Source organism: Somniosus microcephalus, chromosome 3 (assembly GCF_052327205.1).
Source record: "Somniosus microcephalus isolate GS21.2 chromosome 3, FLI_Smic_1.0, whole genome shotgun sequence".
NCBI classification, from domain to species: Eukaryota; Metazoa; Chordata; class Chondrichthyes; order Squaliformes; family Somniosidae; genus Somniosus; species Somniosus microcephalus.
This window is the reverse complement of record NC_140989.1, coordinates 325,511,125-325,533,329: the sequence shown is the minus strand read 5'-3', so window position 1 is coordinate 325,533,329 and position 22,205 is coordinate 325,511,125. Positions and strand designations below refer to the sequence as shown.

The 22,205-nt window shown below is 45.4% G+C and overlaps 1 protein-coding gene across 1 annotated transcript in view; it reads left to right on the top strand.

Annotated features, from left to right (window-relative positions):
* Positions 1-22,205, top strand: part of ccdc24 (coiled-coil domain containing 24) — a 144,570-nt gene that overhangs the window by 18,841 nt on the left and 103,524 nt on the right. The window lies entirely within an intron of this gene.

Genomic DNA, 22,205 nt, shown 5'->3' with positions numbered 1-22,205 from the left:
TTATGATTTTCTAAATGTCCTGCTATTAGTTCCTTAATAATGGATTCCAGCATTTTCCTAATAACAGATGTTAGGCTAACTGGCCTATAGTTTCCTGCTTTTTGCCTCTCCTTTCTTGAATAGGGGCGTTACATTTGCAGTTTTCCAATCCGCTGGGACCTCTCCAGAATCCAGGGAATTTTGGTAGATTACAAACAACGCATCCACTATCTCTGCAGCCAGTTCTTTTAAGACCCTAGGATGTAGGCCATCTGGTCCAGGGGACTGGTCAGCCTTTCACCCCATGAGTTTGCCTAGTACTTTTTCTCTAGTGATAGTCATTGTTTTAACTTTCTCCCTTCCTATAGCCCCTTGATTATCAATTATTGTTGGGATGCTTTTAGTGTTTTCTACCGTGAAGACCAATACAAAATATTTGTTCAAAGTCTCTGCCATTTCCCTGTTTCCCATTATTAATTCCCCAGTACCATCCTCTAAGGGACAAACGTTTACTTTAGCTACTCTCTTCCCTTTTACATACCTGTAGAAGCTCTTACTGTCTTTATATTTTTTGCAAGTTTGCTTTCATAATCTATCTTCTCCCTCTTTATTTTTAGTCATCCTTTGCTGGTTTCTAAAAATTTCCCAATCCTCTGGCTTACCACTTATCAACATTGTATGCCTTTTCTTTCAAATTGATACCATCCTTAACTTCCTTAGTTAGCCACGGATGGTTCATCCTTCTCGTAGAGTCTTTCTTTCTCACTGGAATAAACCTTTGCTGAGAGTTATGAAATATCTCCTTAAATGTCTGCCGTCTTACCCTTTAATCTACTTCCCCAGTCCACTTTAGCCAACTCTGCCTTCATACCTTTGTAATTGCCTTTATTTAAGTTTAGGAAACTAGTTTCAGACCCAAGTTTCTCACCCTCAAACTGAATTTGAAATTCTATCATGCTATGATCACTCTTCCCTAGAGGATCCTTTACTATGAGATCATTAATTAATACTGTCTCATTACGCATTACCTGATCTAAAATAGCCTTCTCCCTGGTTGGTTCCACAATGTATGTTCTAAGGAACCATCCCGAATACATTCTATGAACTTGTCCTCAAGGCTACCCATGCCAATTTGATTTGTCCAATCTATATGAAGATGAAAATCGCCCATGATTATTGCAGTACCTTTCTTACAAGCCCCTATTATTTCTTGATTTATACTCTGTCCTACAGTGTAGCTACTGTTAGGGGGCCTATAGACTACTCCCACCAGTGACTTCTTTTCCTTGCTATTTCTTATCTCCACCCAAACTGATTCTACATCTTGATCTTCTGAGCCAATATCATTTCTCACCGCTGCCCTGATCTCAACCTTTATTAACAGAGCTACCCCACCTCCTTTTCCTTTCTACCTATCCCTCCGAAATGTCAAACACCCCTGAATATTCAGTTCCCAGCCTTGGTCACCTTACAACCACGTCTCTGTACTGGCTATCAGATCATACCCATTTATTTCTATTTGTGCCGCCAACTCATCTATCTTGTTATGAATGTTGTGTGCATTCAGATAAAGAGCTTTTAACTTTTTCTTTATCATTTTTACCTACTCTGAAACTACTTGCTGGTGCACGCTTATGTTCGTACGCCCTGTCTCCTCCTGTCACAGTCTGGTTATCATTACCCCTATCGCTACCTGGCACTATTGCCTTCTCCTTTCTCTTTGACTTTCTAAATTCCCCTTCACCTGAACCCTCCTCCCCACTATTTAGTTTAAAGCCCTATTGGCTGAAGTTTAAGGATTGGGCTGTGTTTAATGATCTAGATAAATAATCGATAAATTGCAGGCCAGCAAGAACTTGGGGAAGGCAGCAGAGTCTGTAGTACAGCTGTGACTAGATTATTGATTGTTGTATAAACCTAGGACTGCTTTCTAGTTTTGTTTTGTCTCGTCTTGCTTTAATTATACAACTTGCACTGCTATACCTGACTCCAATCAGCCCATTAAGAGGTGATGTTTTGTTCTATGTATGCTGTGTCACCTTTACTTTTGTGTACTGCCATCACTGGTAATTTCATCAGTTGCTGGGTTGTAAAATTAATGAGGTGCCTCTGGAGGGGCTGAAGTTGATCTGAAGAAGTGAGAGGCAGTGGAACCCCAAGTGGCAAATAGAAATATTGCTGCCAGAGTCAAGTCACCACCTTTCCTGTCCGTTGGTGGACTGAGTGGCTCAGCTCATAGGAACATTAGGAACAGGAGTACGTCTTTTAGCCGCTCAAGCTTGCTCCACCATTCAGTTAGATCATGGCTGATCTGCACCTCAACCCCAATTACCTGCATTTGCTCCATATCCCTTGATGTACTCTTACCTAACAAAAATCTATATCTCGATATTGAAAATTTCAATTATCTCAGCATCGACAGCCTTTTGGGGAGAGTTCCAGATTTCTACTACCCTTTGTGTGGAAAAACTCCACAGATAATGAAGCAGTCCATGCCCACATGCAACAAGACCTGGACGACGTTCAAGCTTGGTTGATAAGTGGCAGGTAACATTCGCGCCACAGAAGTGGCAGGCAATGACTATCTTCAACAAGCGAGAGTCTAAACACTGCCCCTTGACATTCAATGGCATTACCATCGCCAAATCCCCCACTATCAACATCCTGAGGGTCACCATTGAACAGAATCTTAACTGGACCAGCCACATAAATACTGTGGCAACAAGAGCAGGTCAGAGGCTAGGTATTCTGCGGCGAGTGCCTTACCTCCTGACTTCCCAAAGCCTTTCCACCATCTACAAGGCACAAGTAAGGAGTGTGATGGAATACTCTCCACTTGCCTGGATGAATGCAGCTCCAACAACACTCAAGAAGCTCAACACCATCCAACAAAGCAGCCTGCTTGATTGGCACCCCATCCACCACCCTAAACATTCACTCCCTCCACCGCCGGTGTACCGTGGCTGCAGTGTGTACCGTCTACAAGATGCACTGCAGCAACTCGCCAAGACTGCTTCGGCAGCACCTCCCAAACCCGCGACCTCTTCCACCTAGAAGGACAAGGGCAGCAGGTGTATGGGAACACCACCGCCTCCAAGTTCCTCTCCAAGTCACACACCATCCTGACTTGGAAGTATATTGCCGATCCTTCATCGTCGCTGGGTCAAAATCCTGGAACTCCCTATCTAACAACACTGTGGGAGTACCATCACCACACGGACTGCAGCGGTTCAAGAAGGCGACTTACCACCACCTTCTCAAGGGCAATTAGAGATGGGCGATAAATGCTGGCATTGCCAGCGACCCCGATCCCATAAACAAATTAAAAAAAAAAAAAAAAAGTGCTTCCTGCTTTTGCTCCTGAATGGCCGAGCTCTAATTTTAAGGTTATGTCCCCTTGTTCTTGATTTCTCACACCAGAGGAAATAGTTTCTCCGCATCTACCCTATCAGATCCTTTTAAATCTTTTAAATGCCTTGATCAGATGACCCCGCAATATTCTAAACTCGTGAGTACAAGCCAAGTTTATGCAACCTGTCTTCATAATTTAACCCTCTGTCGCAGCTCATCCAAAATCTGCGACCCCATCCTAACGCATCCATCACCCCTGTACTCACTGTCCAACATTGGCTTCTGATTCCCCAACGTCTCCAATTTAAAATTCTCATCCTTATGTTAAAAAAGGCAATGACCTCTGCCTCAATCACTCCCTCTGGCAAAGCATTTTATGTTCCAACAACTCCTTATGTAAAGATTTGTCTCCTAACCTCTCGCCTCACTCTCTTAGTGATAATTTTTAATTGATGACCCCTCGTCACTGGCTCCCCATTCAGAAAAAATAGTCTTTCCTTATTTACTTTATTAAAATGCTCATAATTTTAAAGACTTCTGTTAAATCTCCTCCAGTATCTCAAGTTTATCTCCTCATAAGTATAGAGTCATAGGGGGGAAAATGTGGTTGCTTTGCGCCTCATGTTAGTGCCCTAAGAGGGAGCTGATGGGGTGCAAAGCAACTAATGCCCGGGCGCGGCGATGTTTGCGGCGCTCGCAAAATTGACCAGACATTTTGCGGCGGCGCTAAACACTATCGCCACGATCTCCTGCGCCCACAGATCATGACGACAGTCGAGCGTGCAACGCCCCGGTAGCTTCCCAGACCGGATATTGAGTGGCGCCCCCCTGCCTTTCTACCTGCTGCTAGCAACCACAGGTTGAGGGGAACGTTTTGCAGTCGGGAAGGGACTGGAGGAGTGCTATTTAAAGGCGACCACTTCCTGCCTTTTTTTGTTGGCGACATTTTTGCACCACGCATTCTGCGAGAGAGAGAGAGAGAGGGAGACTTCTGGAAAGATGCAACGCTGTGTGAAGGAGTTTTGGGTACTGAACAGCACTTTGTAGGTTCATTTTGATTTGACCTTGCATCGATTTAGAAGAGACTGTGGGGACTGCACTCTGAGCTCTTTCCCTGGGCCCCTCCATTGTTCTTTCCAGCAGATTTGATGTACAGGTCTCTCCAGGCTGAGATTCAAGGCTGCAATGAGCAGGGTGTGGATGGAGAGCATGATCGACCCTCCCCTTTAAGAACTGGCCAGCGCCAGTGTGTCTGTGTTCCATTGCTGACTGACATCACATGAGCTTCACCAGCGCTCTGAGGTAGCGCCTCGCTCCTCAGCGTTAGCGCTTTAAGAGGTGTGTAGTGTTAGATCCGTGGTTCAGTGGATAAATAATTACACGGATGCTGTACATAAACAAATAACAGGTCTTTACTGGAGGAGGGTAATCTCTAGACTGGGGTACAGAGGCATGCGCACAGCTTATATACCGGTGTGGTCACTGCCGGTACTACAGTATACAGGAGCTGTAAAAAGTAGTTCTGACTTAAAGCACATACACTAGAATTCCTCCCTTTTTAGATTAATAATACCCCCTTAATATTCAAATAACAATTACATTTTTACATGTACATTCAATAACAAAAGTCCATTTATAGATTCAGTCTTTGGGGCGGCTTCCTGACCCTTTCGGGATAGCGCCTTTCCGGAGGTTCTTGTTCTTGGTGCAGAGGCGATTCTGACCCCCTTTCATCGGGTAGTTCATCGGGTTCCACTTTCACTGGGTCTGAAGTAGGTACTACCGGTATCTTGGGTTCATCCCCAGGTACTCGAGACATGGGTTTGACGCATTCCTGTGATGCTAAGATCTGATCGACGTGGCGTCTCACAATGTTCTCCCCGACATCCACTGTGTACATTAATGGCCCCTGCCTTGTACATATCGTTCCGGGTTGCCACTTCTCTGTTCGATAGTCCCGGGCCAAGACTGGTTGCCCTACATTGAAGCTCCTTGACGGCTTCTCGCTGATGTGCTGGAATTGTTTGTCCTCAACATTTCTTCGCACATTTGGTCTGAGCAAGTCCAGACGAGATCTCAACCTTCGGTTAAAGAACATCATGGCCGGGGTCTGGTTGGTAGGCTAATAAGAAATTATCCATCTTATGCTGTAGTGGAATTTCCTCGTCGCACATGGCCTTTATCGCCTTCTTAAAGGTTTGTACGAACCTCTCAGCCAATCCATTGGTGGCTGGATGATACGGGGCGGATGTGTAATGCCTTACCCCATTCCTTTTCATGAATTTTTGGAACTCGTCGGACACAAACTGTGGTCCATTATCAGAGCAGATCTGCTCTGGCAACCCGTTTCTGGCAAATATGGTCCACAGGACTGCAATCGTTTTCTCTGTAGTGGTTGAAGACATCTTTACCACCTCAGGCCACTTTGAATGAGCATCCACTGCTATTAAGAACATTGAGTCCACGAATGGACCAGCGAAATCAATGTGCACCCGTTGCCATGGAGAGGAGGGCCACTCCCATGGGTGTAGAGGGGCATGTGGTGGTGCATTTCGGACCTTCTGGCATCCTAAGCAGCTCTTAGTTAGGCCTTCGATTTGTTGATCGATTCCCGGCCGCCACACATAAGCCCTAGCTAGGCTTTTCATTTTCACTCCCCCCAGATGACCTTCATGTAGCTCATTTAGCACTCTCTCCCTCAACTTGGGTGGAATCACCACTCTGGATCCACACATCACTGTCCCCTGGCATACTGACAGCTGTTCTCTTCTGGATGAGAATGCTGGCAACAGTGAGTCGCCATGTGTTGGCCATCCCCTCACCGTCAATTCATATACCCGTGACAGCGTCAGATCATTGCGGGTCTCCTTCTCTATATCCGCGTTTGTTACTGGCAATCGTTCAATTATTGACGAATAAAATATCTCGATCGGGTCCACTGCTGGTGCTTCCTCCACAGTAGGCAGTGGCAGGCGCGATAGCCCATCAGCGTTCCCATGCTGTCTCGTGCCTTTATATTCTATTTCATATTGATTCGCCCCTAGAAACAGGGACCATCTTTGTAACCGCTGTGCAGTCATTACTGGCACGCCCTTCTTAGGATTAAAGATGGAGACAAGTGGTTGGTGGTCAGTCAGCAAGGTGAACTTCTGTCCATGCAGATAGTGGTTGAATTTTTTTACTCCCCATACTAGGCCGAGGGCCTCCCTGTCAATCTGGGCGTAGTTGCACTTGGCTGAGGTTAGTGACCGAGACGCAAAGGCTACTGGCTCTCCAACCCGTCTGGGAATTTGTGCGACAGCACCGCTCCAATGCCGTAGGGTGATGCATCACATGCCAAACGAATTGGTAGTGCTGGGTTGAAATGGGCCAACACCTCTTTTGATGTGATCAATTCTTTACACTTCTGGAAAGCTCGTCTATGTTCGTCATCCCACTTCCATGGTACCCCTGTTTGCAGTAGGGTGTTCAGCGGGTGTAATACCATAGACAAATTTGGTAAGAACTTGTGGTAATAGTTTACCAGCCTGAGGAACGACCTCAGTTGTGACACATTTTCCGGTGCTGGAGCCTTGACTACTGCCTCTATCTTGTCAGGGGACTTATGTAACCCCTCTTCATCGATGACGTGGCCGCAAAATGAGATCTGTTTCTGGAAAAACTCGCACTTGAGGCGATTAGCTTGTAGCCCATATTCCTTTAATCTGGCGAGCACCTTCTCCAAGTTAGCGAGGTGATCACCGTCATTTTCGCCCGTGACCAAGATGTCGTCCAAATAACACTGGGTCCCTGGAATCCCTTGCAGGACCTGATCCATCGCCCTTTGCCAGATAGCCGGAGCCGAGGCTACTCCAAACACCAGCCGGTTGTATTGATAGAGGCCTTTATGGGTGTTGATCGTAAGGTAATGTTTCGAAGCTGCTTCTACTTCCATTTGCAAGTACGCCTGGGCAAGATCAATTTTGGTGAAGCGTTTACCACCAGATAGCGAGGCGAAAATATCCTCAATTCGTGGAAGCAGATAGTGCACCGTGTGAAGGACTGGGTTCACTGTCACCTTAAAATCCCCACAGATGCGGACCTTCTTTGGTTCCCCAGGCGTATTACTCAACGACCTCTTCATTACAGGAACGATGGGTGTAGCCCACTCGCTTCAGTCCACTTTGGACAGTACTCCTGAACGTTCCAACCCTTCCAGCTCTGCTTCAACCGCTGGTCTGATCACATAAGGCACTGGTCTGGCCTTCAGAAACTTTGGGCTTGCATTATCCTCTATTTTAATTGTTGCTGTTATTCCTTTTAGTGTTCCTAGTCCCTCCTGGAACACTTCTTTTGCGTCAGTTAGCATTTTTGACAGTCGGCCAGATGTGACGTCGTCATCCTTTTTGGCCTCCACCTTCAGTGCCTGTATGGAATGCCAATCTAAATGTATCTTCCGGATCCATTCACGTCCTAGCAGTGGTGGTCCTCCATTTGGCAATACATATATATCCATTTTAGGTATTTCCTAACCTTTATATGTCACTTTCACCCTTATTTTTCCTTTTGCCCCATATACGTCTTCAAGACAATCTCTGTAGCTTTCAAGGGTATGTGTGAAAATAGCCGCTTGTAGTCTCTTTGATTTATGACTGTTAGAGCTGACCCTGTGTCCAATTCCATTTCCACTTGGGCTCCGTCTATCTTGAGTGTAACCCAGATAGTCTGGTGATCCTCCATTTCGGTTACATTATGTAGTTTCAGACAACCCAGCTCCTTGCTTCCGGAGTCTGTGTCACTTTTCTGTTCGTCTGAACCACTGTCCATCACCTGGTGTACCTTTTTGTACTTCTCCTGTGGAGATTTCTTACTGTTGGTTTTCTTCCCAGACCTGCAGACTCTTGCTATGTGTCCTGCTTTCCCACACTGTCTGCACACTTGGTCCTTGAACCAACAATCTTTCTGGTCATGTGTTGTTCTGCCGCAGCGATAGCACTTCCCTGTTCCATAGGTCATTTCGTTGGTGCCATATTCTTGCGGTCTCCGTTGTATCTCTGCAGCGCCCCTTGCGGCTGTTTCGTGTGATACTGCCATACTGAAAGCTTTGTCCAGCGTAAGGTCCTTTTCTGATAGAAGCCATTTCTGGGTTCCTTCACCTTGTAGCCCACACACAAACTTGTCCCTTAACGTGTCTGCTAGTCCCGCTCCAAACTGGCAGTATTTCGATAGCTTGCGCAGTTCCGTTAGGTACTCAGCATTGCTTTTGTCTTTGTGTTGGTTCCTTTTATGGAACTTAAATCGTTTTGCTATCAGCAACGGTGTGGGGTTTAAGTGGTCCTGTAGGATTTCTACTATGCTTTCAAAATTCTTGTTTACCGGCTTCTCTGGGGTTATTAGATTTTGCAGTAACCCATAAGTTTTTGCACCCATGGAATTTAACAGAACCAGTGCTTTATTAGCATCTGGCACTTCATTCGCCCTGCAGTACACCTCAATACGTTCCAGATATGTCGCCCAATCTTCGACTTCATTGTCGAACGTAGAGATACTGCCACTCTTCGGCATCCTTGGTTGTGCGTTAACTATCACCAATGGCGCTTCCCGCGCTTCCCCTTCTTCTCCGCTGGCACAAAATGGCGTCTCCCACGCTTTCCTTCCTTCCTGCGCTCGCCCGTCTTCTCCGCTGCGGCTTCGCAAAATGGCGTCTGCCGCGCTCTTCCTTCTTCTCCGCGGCTCAATGGCGCCTCCCGCGCTCTCCCTGCTTCTCCGCGGCTCAGTGGCGTCTCCCGCGCTCTCCCTGCTTCTCAATGGCGTCTCCCCTTGCTTCGCCCCGCGGACCCTGATCAGCCCGTGATCCCTGGCTGTGCTCTGCACGTTCTTCTCTTGATATTTGTCGACGCCGCTCAGTCTAGAACCCGGCTGTTTCTTACCCTCTCCGGTTTGCAGTATTTTTCCTCGACGCCGCTCGGTGATCAACCCCCGGCTGTGCCCTGCTCTCTTCACCCTCTTTCTTACCCCATCGACGCTGCCCGGCTCTCTTTCTCTGCCGTCGGTCGGCTCCAGCCGCCGCTGCTCGGGAAGGGTCTGCTCTGGACCTGTCATCGGTCTCTTACTGCTCGTTGTGGCTGGGGAACCAAGCCCGGCTCTCCACAGCCTCCCCAGCAAAGTTGGATCTCTGCCTGACTGCTGGGCGGTTGCTCGCGGTCGACGCCCGTGTTCCTGGACTCGACTTTTTTTTTAATGTTGCAGCTAGATTCGCATCAACACTCGTCGCCACTGTTGGATCCGTGGTTCAGTGGATAAATAATTACACGGATGCTGTACATAAACAAATAACAGGTTTTTACTGGAGGAGGGTAATCTCTAGACTGGGGTACAGGGGCATGCGCACAGCTTATATACCGGTGTGGTGACTGCCGGTACTACAGTATGCAGGAGCTGTAAAAAGTAGTTCTGACTTAAAACACATACACTACATGTAGTGCCTGATTTAGCGCTCCAATCATCTCCAAGGGCGATAGAAATCAAGTTTGCAGTCGGAGGCGATAATTAGCGCCAGGCGCTAAACTTTGTGCCCGGCCGATAATTGCGTCCCAAACGGGGCAATACCAAAGTTCTCCCCCATAGAGTCATACGGCACATTTGACCCATCGAGTCCGTCTCTGTAGAGCAATCCAGTCAGTCCCATTCCCCCGCCCTATCCCCGTAGCCCTGAAAGTTTATTTTCCTCAAGTGTCTATCCAGTCTCACTTTGAAAATATTGAGTGTCTCCGCTTCCACCACTTCCGTCGGTGGCGAATTCCAGGTCCTCACCACTCACTGCGTAAAAACGTTTTTCCTCATGTCCCCATAGTTTCCCGTCGCTGGCATCATCTCGCGCTGTATGCTCTCTATGGCTTTAATGTCCTTTCTATATTGGGGCATCCAAAATTACACAATGTAATCTAACTGGACTAAAGAATGTTTGGTATAAATTCATTATTACCTCTTACTCTTTTACTCTATGCCCCTATTTCTAAAAGCAGCAAACCTACTGGTCTCTTTATGGTTTAATCTACCTGCACTCTCACTTTCATGGAATCATGTATTTGAATCCCTTGGTGTCTCTGTTCATCCACACCCTTCAGTATTTTTTCATTAAATGTATACTCTCATTCCTTGTTTTTTTTCCCCACATTAAATTGCGTCTGACGCTTGTCTACCTAGATGTAGAATAAGTTACTGGGAAAGCTACTGATGAACGCAGTATAAATGGGTTCAAGAAACAATCTCATGCATTTCTGATTGATTAATGGGTTAATTTATAGTGGGTAGAGCTATGAAAAAGATATTTGTTGGGCCTAATGGCTTTTCCCCATCTGTCTCTTCCAGTTACTTTACCAGTTGGTCTTTTGCTCTGAAAATTTGACTGAAACAATGATTTTAATGAGGACTTGGTACTAAGCAGTAAATGAAAAATGTGATGCACATAATGGAATAAAACTTGTAATGAAAACCATATGGAACATGTATGAGTTATTTATGAGGGGAGAATTGTTTTGGGGTGAAGAGAAGGCAACTGTGCAAGTATGATCTGCAACTTGATAAGTTGGAATTTGTGATTTAATTGTACAGTAATGAAATCTTGATGAGAACAGAGCCAATAGTTCCAATTCCTTTTTGAAAAGCACAATAAAGCCTTTCAAGAGTCCTGTTGGGCTTACTGAATAAACATTTAGTATAGCTTGGAGTTCGAGCTGTTTAAAATATGTTTGATCTCTTGTTCACTGTATAGCTTTTGTACAGTGGGTTGATTGAAGTCTTTGAGGAAATGTATGAGATTCTCATACTGTTCAGTCACAGAACACATACAGATGTGAAACTTAGTGAGCTGAAGAATGAAGAGCGGCAGCCATGGAAATTTGCTGACTTTATATAATTGATTCTAGAAATGCAACTAGACTAGATGGATTCAATTTCAATTATGAAGTGTTTTGGAGCATCAGAATGCTGTGGTGTGGTTGGATGTGGTTTTATTACCATGATGATCTCCCACTTGATAAGTTCCTGCTACCAGAGAGGTGGGGATGGTCAGGCATCTCATCCAAGGGAGGAAGATTTGGACAGCTAATTACTCTAGGTTGCTTTGTGAGCCTCCCTACAGCTGACCATGATGATTGACTGATACAGTAAAGAGGTTAATCCTCTTAAAAATTAGAAGCAATCAATAAAGAAGAAAAACCTGATGGTACAGGTTATTGATGTAATGATACGACAACATGTAGGACTTGAGTTAGTAGTCCCACCCTTCCCCACATCATGGGGGGCGGATTTTAATCCCCCAAAATGGGTGGGTTGGGGTCGGGTAGGAAGTTAGTGTTAAAAGTCTGAATCCCAACCAGAACCCGCCTCCAACCCGCCCACTTCCAGTTTTAATGGAGGCGGGACAGGGGGAGGGCAGCCATCCTGCACCTGGGCGGTGGGTCTCCCATTTAACTATTATAATGAGGCTGCCGTGCCTCAGATTTAACCTCCATTTTAAGTTTAACTCTGGCTGGTTGGGTTTTGCAGGCTTCGTGAAACCCGCCAGCTAAAGTAAGGCAAGGACTGCTGGACCCAGGAGACAAGTGCTTTTAAATGCAGCCAGTATAAAGCAGCCTTATTGATAAAGCACATCAGTTCTGTAACTGTAAAAGAGCTTTGTTATATTAAAATTCAAGAGTTTGTGATAGTCGCACCTGCTTAGTGACACATCACTTTGTGGAGACAGTAGTTATGAACCAGGTACGTTCCTATCTGGAAGGAGGGAGCATCATCTCTGTGCCAGAGATTTATAACTTTTGATAGATGGTTCAGACCAACATTGGCAGAGATCTGGGAGCAGGACATAACACGAGACCAGCAAAGAAGAGAACATATTTGAAAAAAGATTGTTACTCTTCACTATTTATTTATATTTCTTGAAATGTTACATTTACCTGATGTTGGCTAGAATATAGAGAAAGGCCACTGTGGGAAAAAATAGGTGTAGGCTAAACAGTTTTGTTCATGCATTCCTTAAACAAAATGCTGTTTGGCCTGAGTTGGATTAACAATCTGAATTGCTTTTCACACAACCAGAAAACATCCCTCCTCTACAACAACCACCCGCCCCCCCCTAATATTTCATTTGACACAAGTTAAAACAGTGACACAAGGCTCACATTGATCTAGCAGTGCTGGTGAGCTATGGGATTGACGTTCAAATTGCAGTTTGGAATGCAGACAACACATGATTATTTTTCAATCAGTTATTGTATTTACAGTACAATTAATTCCATTCAGCAAAATAATTGGGACACTAATAAATATTAAGTGGCTCCTCATAAATATTTGTTTTCCTGAAATGTTTTGCTATCAATTTATCATTGGACAGTAAGTAATTCTGCATATATAGAATATATAATAATGCATATAGTGGTGGGTTACGATGTTAATAAAACACTTGAACTTTTCTTCTGCTTTGCCTTCCTGCCTTGTACAGTAGATGCATGTCATATATTACTTGGGTAAATGTTAACTTTGAGTGATGGTGTAAAACGGGTGATAGCGAATTGGCAGCTTGTTTCACATCTCTCCCGAAAATAGAAATAAAAAATTGGGAGAGTTGTAAAATGGACTGATTCGCTATCACTCGCTTTACACTATCGCACAAAGTCAAACTCTGCCCCCGTGACTATATATTAACTCTTACCTAGCCAATTGTAGCCAGAGCATCTCCAGCAATTGCTTCTCATCCTGCCTGCACACCTTTACCTCTCGAGTTCTCCAAGAATGTATCCTTGGCCATTTCCTCTACATGCTGCCCCTTGGTGACATCATCTGAAGATATGTTGTCCGATTCCCCATGTACGCTGATGACACACACTTTTATTTCTTGACTTCTCCACTGCCCGGCTGCTTCTGATATTCAGTATTGGATGAACTGCAATTTTGTCCAGTTAAATATTGGGCAGACTTCAGCTGATCCAAAACTCTGTTACCCCATCCTATCCCACACCAAGTCCCGCTCACCAGTCACTCCTGTGCTTGCTTACCTACATTGACTCCCAACTCCTCCAATTTAAGTTCTCATCCTCATGTTTAAATCTCTTCATGGATTTGTGACTCTCTATCTCTAACTGCCTCCAACCGAACTCTCTCTCTCTCTGACTCTGACCTCTTGTGCACCCTTCCTCCCTTCACCCTACCATTGGCAGCTGTGCAATCAGCTCTTTAGGCCCCATGCTGTGGAATTCCCTCCCTGAACTTCTCTGTTTCTCCCCTTTGCTCTCATCCTTTTAAGATCCCCCTTCGAACCCACCGCTTTGACCAAGCATTTGGTCACACCTCCTAATATTTCCTTTTTTTCTTGCTTGGCATCCATTTTTGTCTGACTGCGTTTCTGTAAAGCGCCTTGTTGTTTTCTGTGTTAAAGGCACTATATAAATGCAAGTTGTTCATGCTAAACGGAAAAGTTATACACCAGACCAGTATATTAAAAAAGGAAATGTTAAAAAGAGGCATCCATTCAAGACTGAGAAAGTTGGCTTTTAGTTTGGTAGGGTATCAAGAGATATGGAACAATGGCAGGTAAGCCATGATCTAAATGAATGGGGGAAACAGGTTGAGGAGCTAAATCGCCTACTCCTGTTTCTGTTTTAAATAGAGAATATAACAGCTACAGAAATGTCTGAAGTGAACTTAAACCTGAGCATAAGGTGCAAAGGGTATGATGTTTCTTAATAAAACATCTTTTCCCCAAGTGCTCCAGGTTAAAGACAGTTCCCATGTAAGTGGAATACAATCTGGTTGAGAGTGAAAGTTTCACCGTCTCTGAGCATTAAAAGTGTAATTTGAAACTGGAAACTGTTCTCTTGATGTATCAGGAATGTTGTGATGATCTGTAAGAATCCTTCCCTGGGATGGATGCAAGGTTTTTTTTCAGCTGTCATTCCTCTCTCTGGAATTTTACTTAAAGCTGGTCCAACCTTTTACCATTTGGATTTTTTTAACTTGGTTATTTTTGTCTGGTTTGGATTTGAACCCAAGGTCCAGAAGTGAAGTTTCCTCCTAATGTATTTTATTAGTTTAAATCCTTTAAAAGTACCTATTTTAAACTGCTGTCTTATATTTAATTTGGGAGGACCGGAGATGTATTTACAAACCTGCTGTGACCACATCAGTAGATGTTTGATTAATGGGGACATATTTGCATGTAAACGACAGCCAGTTGGAGTTATTGAATGAAGGGATTTGAATGAGATCAATGTGTTTATCACAAAAGCATTATTTTTTAGAGGGGAGGTGTGGGGGGGAGCAGTGGGTTGGGGTGTGAGACTGAACAGAGGAGGGGAGTGAGTGAGAGATACAGGGGAAAGGGTGAGGGGGGCCAAGGATGAGGGGGGAAGAGGGAGAGAGTAGTGTTCTCTTCTCTTTCCCCTCCTCCCTTTAAAAAAAAAAAAAAAAATTGGTTTCTTGATTTAAGACAAAATACTCTTAAAGTATGTTCTTTGTTGTGTCATTTACTGTGTCTAATTTGTCCCAGACTTTCCTGAAATTCACCTCTAAAATTATATTTTACTCTTTGATGTATATTGCACATTTTTGTTTTTACAATGAGTTGTTTTGTTTGACCATTTTCTAACAATCTTTTTAGGCAGTCCCTCGAAACCGAGGATGACTTGCTTCCACATTAAAAATGAGTTCGCAGGTGACTGATGAGTCCAATGCGGGACCTACAGTCTCTGTCACAGGTGGGGCAGACGGTGGTTGAAAGGGCGGGTGGGTGAGGTGCTTGGGTTGACGTGCGCTCCTTGCGCTGCCTGTGCTTGGCTTCCACTTGCTCCCGGCGAAGAGACTCGGTGTTCGGCGCCTTCCCGGATGCTTCCCCACTTTGTGTGGTCTTGGGCCAGGGATTCCCAGGTGTCGGTGGGGATGTTACACTTTTTCAAGGAGGCTTTGAGGGTGTCTTTGAAGCGTTTCCTCTGCCCACCTGGGGTTCTCTTGCTGTGCTGGAGCTCCGAGTAGAGCGCTTGTTTTGGGAGTCTCGTATCGGGCATGCGGACAATGTGACCCGTCCATCGGAGCTGATCGAGCGTGGTCAAAGCTTCGACGCTGGGGATGTTGGCCTGAGCAAGAACACTGACGTTGGTGCGCCTATCCTGCCAATGGATTTGCAGGATCGTGCAGAGGCAGCGTTGGTGGTACCTCTCCAGTGCTTTGAGGTGCCTGCTGTACATGGTCCATGTCTCTGAGGCATACAGCAGGGCGGGTATCACTGCTGCTCTGTAGACCATGAGCTTAGTGCCGGGTTTGAGGTCCTGGTCTTCAAACACTCTCTTCCTCAGGCGACCGACGGCTACACTGGCACACTGAAGGCGGTGTTGGACTTCGTCGTCGACGTCTGCCCTTGTTGACAGTAGGCTCCCGAGGTATGGAAAGTGGTCCACCTTGTCCAAGGCCTTGTCATGGATTTTGATAATCGGGGGGGCAGCACTGTGTGGCGGGGGCAGGTTGGTAGAGGACCTTTGTCTTACGGATGCTTAGTGTAAGGCCCATGCTCTCGTACGCTTCGGTGAAGGTGTTGACGATGGTTTGGAGTTCGACCTCCGAGTGAGTGCAGACGCAAGCGTCGTCTGCATACTGTAATTCGATGACAGAGGATGGGACGACCTTGGATCTGGATTGGAGGCGACGGAGGTTGAACAGTTTCCCGTTTGTTCTGTAAATTAGGTCCACTCCAGTGGGGAGCTTACTGAGGGTGAGATGGAGCATTGCAGCAAGGAAGATTGAGAAGAGCGTTGGTGCGATGACAATACTGAATCATTGCATCTCTCAGCCCAGGTGGAGTTTTCTCATAAACAGATTCTGACCTTCCCTTTGTTTCTAGAAATCTACCAGGATCAGCTTTCTGAGTTCTCTGTCTGGTCCACACGTAGAGGAGATTAGATACAAACACTGTTGATTTAAAATGTCAGTCAGTGCATCAAACTTAAAATTGCAGTTATGACACTACTTTAACAAAGGTCTAAGGTAGATTGTAGCTCAAATCTATCCTAAGCTTGGCCACATCTCCAGTGCAGCTGTTGGGAGGAGGGCTGAAAAATGGGGCAGAAACCAGTTCCTCGTGATTCTACCTTGTGGAGAGTGGCAGGGCTTCACTCCAATTTTCTGGAACTCTGTCGGGGCAGGCACTGCTCATGCACCCTAACCCTTACAGACGAGGGCTGCTTACCCTAAATATGCTGATGACCTTGTCTCCAGATTTGGGACAGGGTCTGTCTCTTTGCACTTTGGCACACTTAAAGCCTGCAGTTTCACCACCAGGGCAGGCTGTTTGGAATTTTGGGCTCCATATCTCTTAGTTATATAGCTAATAGAACAGATGCAATCAAATGATCTGTACAGAATTAAAATAGACTGACTGATACTGATGACATCAGGCTTGTTACTTAAATGTTTATTATCAGTTCGTTTTCTGACTGATTATCCACAGCAGCACCTTTGGTGATTTAACATGGAATCATATCTAGGGTAACCACGCTTAAACCAGTTGTAAACACACATGTATAAATCTGTGTGACTGCCTCCTGATCCCTTACCATGTATGAAAGACAAATAAAAATCCTTTTGAAAACTTTTTTGCAGCTTTTGAAAACTTTTTTTTTTACCAGAGTTCCAAGCAGTAATTTAAAAAAAAAAAATTGCTGAATTTAGGTGGAAAAGATCAACCAGTTTGATTTGGACCAGAAGTCATTGTCTTCTTACTTGCATACTACAGTACTACTCACACTTGTGTAAATAGATTCTCGGCTAGCTCTGTATTTTTGGCAATGTTATAGTTGTGGGTAATTCCAAAGTTTAAAAAAATATATATTTATAAACTTTATCAGCGGTTGTTCATGAGTTTCTAAAACTTTTAAAGTCATGAGCAACTTGCATCTATATACTGCCTTTAACGTGGAAAAGCATCCCAAGGTGCTTCAGAGGCACAAAGGATGCCGAACCAAAGAAGGAGCTATTAAGAGGGGAAACCAAAAGCTTGGTCGAAGAGGTGGTTATTGAGGAGAGGGAAGTGGAAACACTGAAGGGTTCATGGAGGGAATTCTGATCAGGGGGCCTAGACTGCTGAAAGCATGGCTGCTAATGGAAGAGTAAAGGGAGGGGTATGCACAAAAGACTGGGGTCTGAGAAATGGAAAATTTGGTGAGGGGGATGTAGCGCTGGAGGGATGCTAGAGCGAATAAGGAGTGGCAACGTAGGTCAGTGAGGATGGGGATGATGGGCAAGTGGAACTTGGTGCGAGATAGGATACAGGCAGCAGAGTTTTGAATGAGCTGAAGGTGAAGGATAGGAGACCAGCCAGGGGAGCATTAGAATAGTTGAATTTGGAGGTGACCAAAGCATGAATGAGGATTTCAGAGGCAGATGCACTGAGATAGAAAGGGCGTAGGTGCTGTTAAAGAATAAGATTGTATTTATACAGCACTTTCATGTCCTTGGGATGTCACAGAATGCTTCCGAACCAATTAAGTACTTTTGAAATGTACTCACTGTTGTAATATAGGCAAATGTGGCAGCCAATTTGACAATAGTAAAGCCTCACAATGGCAATGATCTGTTTTAGTGGCGGGATAAATGACTGACTAGGGATTTAAATGCCAACATCGTTCCTGTAGCTAGAGTCCATGGCCCCAACATCTGGCCAAGCTCGAGCCGGAAAGTGGGCCGATTGGCTGTCCTTTTTTTGAGATAGTAAACCGTGTGGAGTACAGTATCAGATGTCAGGAGGACCTAGACGGACTGGGCAGACACATGCCAGATAAAATTTAACGCAGAGAAGTGTGAAGTGATTCATTTTGGTAGGACAAATGAGAGGCAATATAAACTAAATGGTACAATTTTAAAGGGGTTGAAGGAACAGACACCTGGGGGTGTAGGTACAAGTTGAGAAAGCTGTTAAAAGGCATACGGGATCCTTGGCTTTAATAAATCGTGGCATAGAGTACAAAAGCAAGGAAGTTATGCTAACCCTTTATAAAACACTGGTTCGGCCCCAGCTGATGTATTGTGTTCAATTCTGGGCAGCACACTTTAGGAAGGATGTCAAGGCCTTTGACAGGGTGCAGAGGAGATTTACTAGAATGGTACCAAGAATGGAAGACTTCAGTTAAGTGGAGAGATTGGAGAAACTGGGGTTGTTCTCCTTCGAGCAGAGCAGCTTAAGGGGAGATTTAATACAGGGGTTCAAAATCAAGAGGAGTTTTGACAGTAAATAAGGGGAAACTGTTTCCAGTGGCAGAAGGGTCGGTGACCAGAGGACACAGATTTAAGGTGATTGGCAAAAGAACCAGAGGCGACATGATGGAAAAAATATTTACACGGCGATCTGGAATACACTGCCTGAAAGGGTGGCGGATTCAATAATAACTTCAAAAGGGAATTAGGTAAATACTTGAAGTGGAAAAATTTGCAGGGCTATTGTGAAGAGCAGGTAATGGGACTAATTGGATAGCTCTTTCAAAGAACAGGCACGATGGGCGGAATGGCCTCCTTCTCTGCTGTATCATTCTATGAGAACCCAGTTCCATTGGGACTCAGCCCCATCTTTTGTTGGCAGCCATTTTATAATGGGGAGGGGGGTGGGTCTATAGATCAATCTTCTAGCCGTGCTCCACAACAAGTGGGTGTGCCGGGCAAGTTTTTATGCCCTCAAAAGGCCTCGGCAGTGTCAGTGCAAGTCTCTTTAAGATCTTTATAATGGCCCCAAACCTTATCTAGGTTAAGGTAATCAATCCCACAGGGCACAGATTGCTATCTGTCTGGAGTCAGAATGGTTCTTTTTGCTTGGCTGCTGAGGGCCTGTGGGCACTTCAGCCTGAGCTGCTGTGGGCGGTTCCACCTTACAAGGCTGGATCGGAGAGGGTGCCAGCAACCCATCTAACCATACAAACTATCCTGTCCCCAGGATATGGGATGGTCCTGGGGCTATGGTGGGAGGGGGTTCTGATACTCTTCCATCAGGGGAGTGGCCCATGAAATTTTGGACTCAGAGTACAAATCTTTACCGACTCTGTCCTTCCCCCCCACTCCATACTCGTAGATCCAAAGACCCTTTTTCCACATGCTAGGAGCCCTATCCTCAGTAAACCCACAGCCAGGAGTTGCTACGTCTCGTCCCAGACCAAGGCACTCGATCCCCATTTCTCCCAAATCCCAGACACACTCATGTTCACACATCACATGGCCTCTTTTCTACCACTACTGGTCTCCGAAACATAATTTCCAGTTCTTCTACACTCCAGAACTCCCATCCTAGTACTCGTGGACTCAAATACCATTCTCTCCAATGTCTTTGATTCCAGCAGCTGCTCTGCAGCTGCCAAACCTCTGCAACCTTTTCCACCACTAGATTAGGTGCTGTCAGCCCCCATAACCAACTTCCCAGCACGTCCCTATCCCATGAGCCCCTCCGCCCACTACCAGACTCTCTGAAACACGTGAACTAACCGTACTCTCATGTCCCAGATCACTCCTAGATGCACAAAACTCTCTCCCAATGTTCTTAGTCCCTAAGATCACCCTCTCAGCATTACATAGAATGACATAGAATTTACAGCACAGAAACGGGCCATTCAGCCCACTGGTCTGGGCCGTTGTTTATGCTCCACAGGAGCCTCCTCCCATCCTACTTCATCTAATCGTATTTGCATATCTTTCTACTTGCATATCTTTCTATTCCTTTCTCCCTAATGTGTTTATCTAGCTTCCCCTTAAAGGCATCTATGCTATTTGCCTCAATTACTCAATGTGGTAGTAAGTTACAAATTCTAACCACTCTGAGTAAAGAAGTTTCTCTTGAAATCTTTATTGGATTTATTAGTGACTATCGTATATTTTTAGTTTGGACTTCCAACAAGTAGAAACATCATCTCTACGTCTACTCTATCATGCCCCTTCATAACTTTAAAGACCTTTTATTAGGTCACCCCTCAGCCTTCTACTTTCTGGAGAAAAGAACCCCAGCCTATTCAGTCTTTCCTGATAGTTGTTTATTGTAAACTAGCTGGGGGGGGGCCGGCGTTGCCAGGGCAGTTTAGAGGGCCGCGCGGTTGATGGCCGGCCGCTGCTGCTCCCCTGCTCTGTGTCTCGGGCCGCGCGGTTGACGGCCGCCCGCTGCTGCTCCCCCGCTCTGTGTCTCAGGCCAAGCGGTTGTGAGGCCCGGCCCGAGTGACCCCCAACTCAGCTCCCGCTCCGGCGGGCCGACGCAGCTGCCCCGCTCGCTGTTGAGGAAAAGCAGGGGAAAAAATGGCGGCGAGGTTTCGGGAGGCTGCAAGATTAGGTCCCGCCCGTGACGCACCGATTGGGCAACCATCAGGTCACTGAACTGTAGGATTGGTCAACCATCACGTCACTCAACGCTAATGAGCGGTAGGATTGGTCAACCGCTAATGAGCGGATTTTTGAACGTTTTTTGTATACTGTCTGAACAATTCTTGTCTGACCAAAAAGTACATACACCTATGACACTCCCCTGATCATCAGCTTTCTTTTGATATAACATATGTGTAGGTACGCTCTATAACTTTTGAATGTATAGCGGACAGACAGACATATTTTTTGCACCTTTGCCAGTGCTTCTCTATCCTTTTTGTAATATGGTGAGCAGAACTGTGCACAGTACTCTAAATATGGTCTAACCAATGTTCCATACAAATTTAACATAACTTCCCTGCTTTTCAAATCTATTCCTATAGAAATGAACCCCAGTGCTTTTTTTGCTTTTTTATGCATTGTTAACTTGCGTTGCTACTTCTAATGATTTATGAATGTGTACCTGTGTACCTCTACATCGCTTTGCTCCTCTACCCCATATTGCAGTACTACAACTGAGTCTGAGGGCTCCCAAGTGCCTGGATCCTCTACCTCATTGACACAGGAGCCAGAATGTCTGTACCCATAATTGATCTTCGTGATTATGCTTTAAAAATAGAGAAAGAAGCCAGCTTTTTACTGCAAAGAACTTGTGACCTGCAATCAGAAACTTACAAACACTATCCCATCTGCATGGCTCTCTGATCCGACAATTATTAATAATAATAATAATAATCAACTTTATTGTCATTGTTAGTGCACAAGTGCAGTACAACGAAATGTAGGCTTGCGGCTCCCGAGAGTGTACATTTAGATTAAGACATTTAAACATTCAACATTCATTTGGCTTGTAATACATTAACATAAACATAACCATAATAAAGTGCATTGGCAGATGTGCAGGCTTTAGAGTTTATTTGTGGAGTTCAGTAGGATGACAGCCCTGGGAAAGAAGCTGTTCCTAAATCTGGTCGTTCGGGTGCGAATGCATCTGTAGCGTCTCCCAGATGGCAGGAGGGCAAACAGACTGTGGCTGGGGTGGGTAGGGTCTTTGATGATGGTCCGTGACCTCCGTAAACAGCGTTTCTGGTATATGTGCTCTATGGTCGGTAGCCGGGTGCCGGTAATGCGTTGGGCAGTTTTGACTACCCGCTGCAGGGCTTTCCGGTCATAGTAGCTACAGCTGCCATACCATACTGTGATACAGTTCGTCAGGATGCTCTCTATTGTGCAGCGGTAGAAGTTAGAGAGGATCAGGGGTGACAGGTTACATCCCTTCAGCCTCCTTAAGAAATATAGGCGCTGCTGGGCCTTCTTCACCAGAGAGGAGGTATTGAGGGACCAGGAGAGGTCTTCCGTGATGTGGACTCCGAGGAACTTAAAGCTGTCCACCCTTTCCACCACAGCCCCATGGATGTGGATGGGGGTGTGACTTCCGCCTTTAGACTTCCTGAAGTCCACAATGATTTCTTTGGTTTTCTTGATGTTAAGGGCCAGGTTGTTATCGGCGCACCACTTCACGA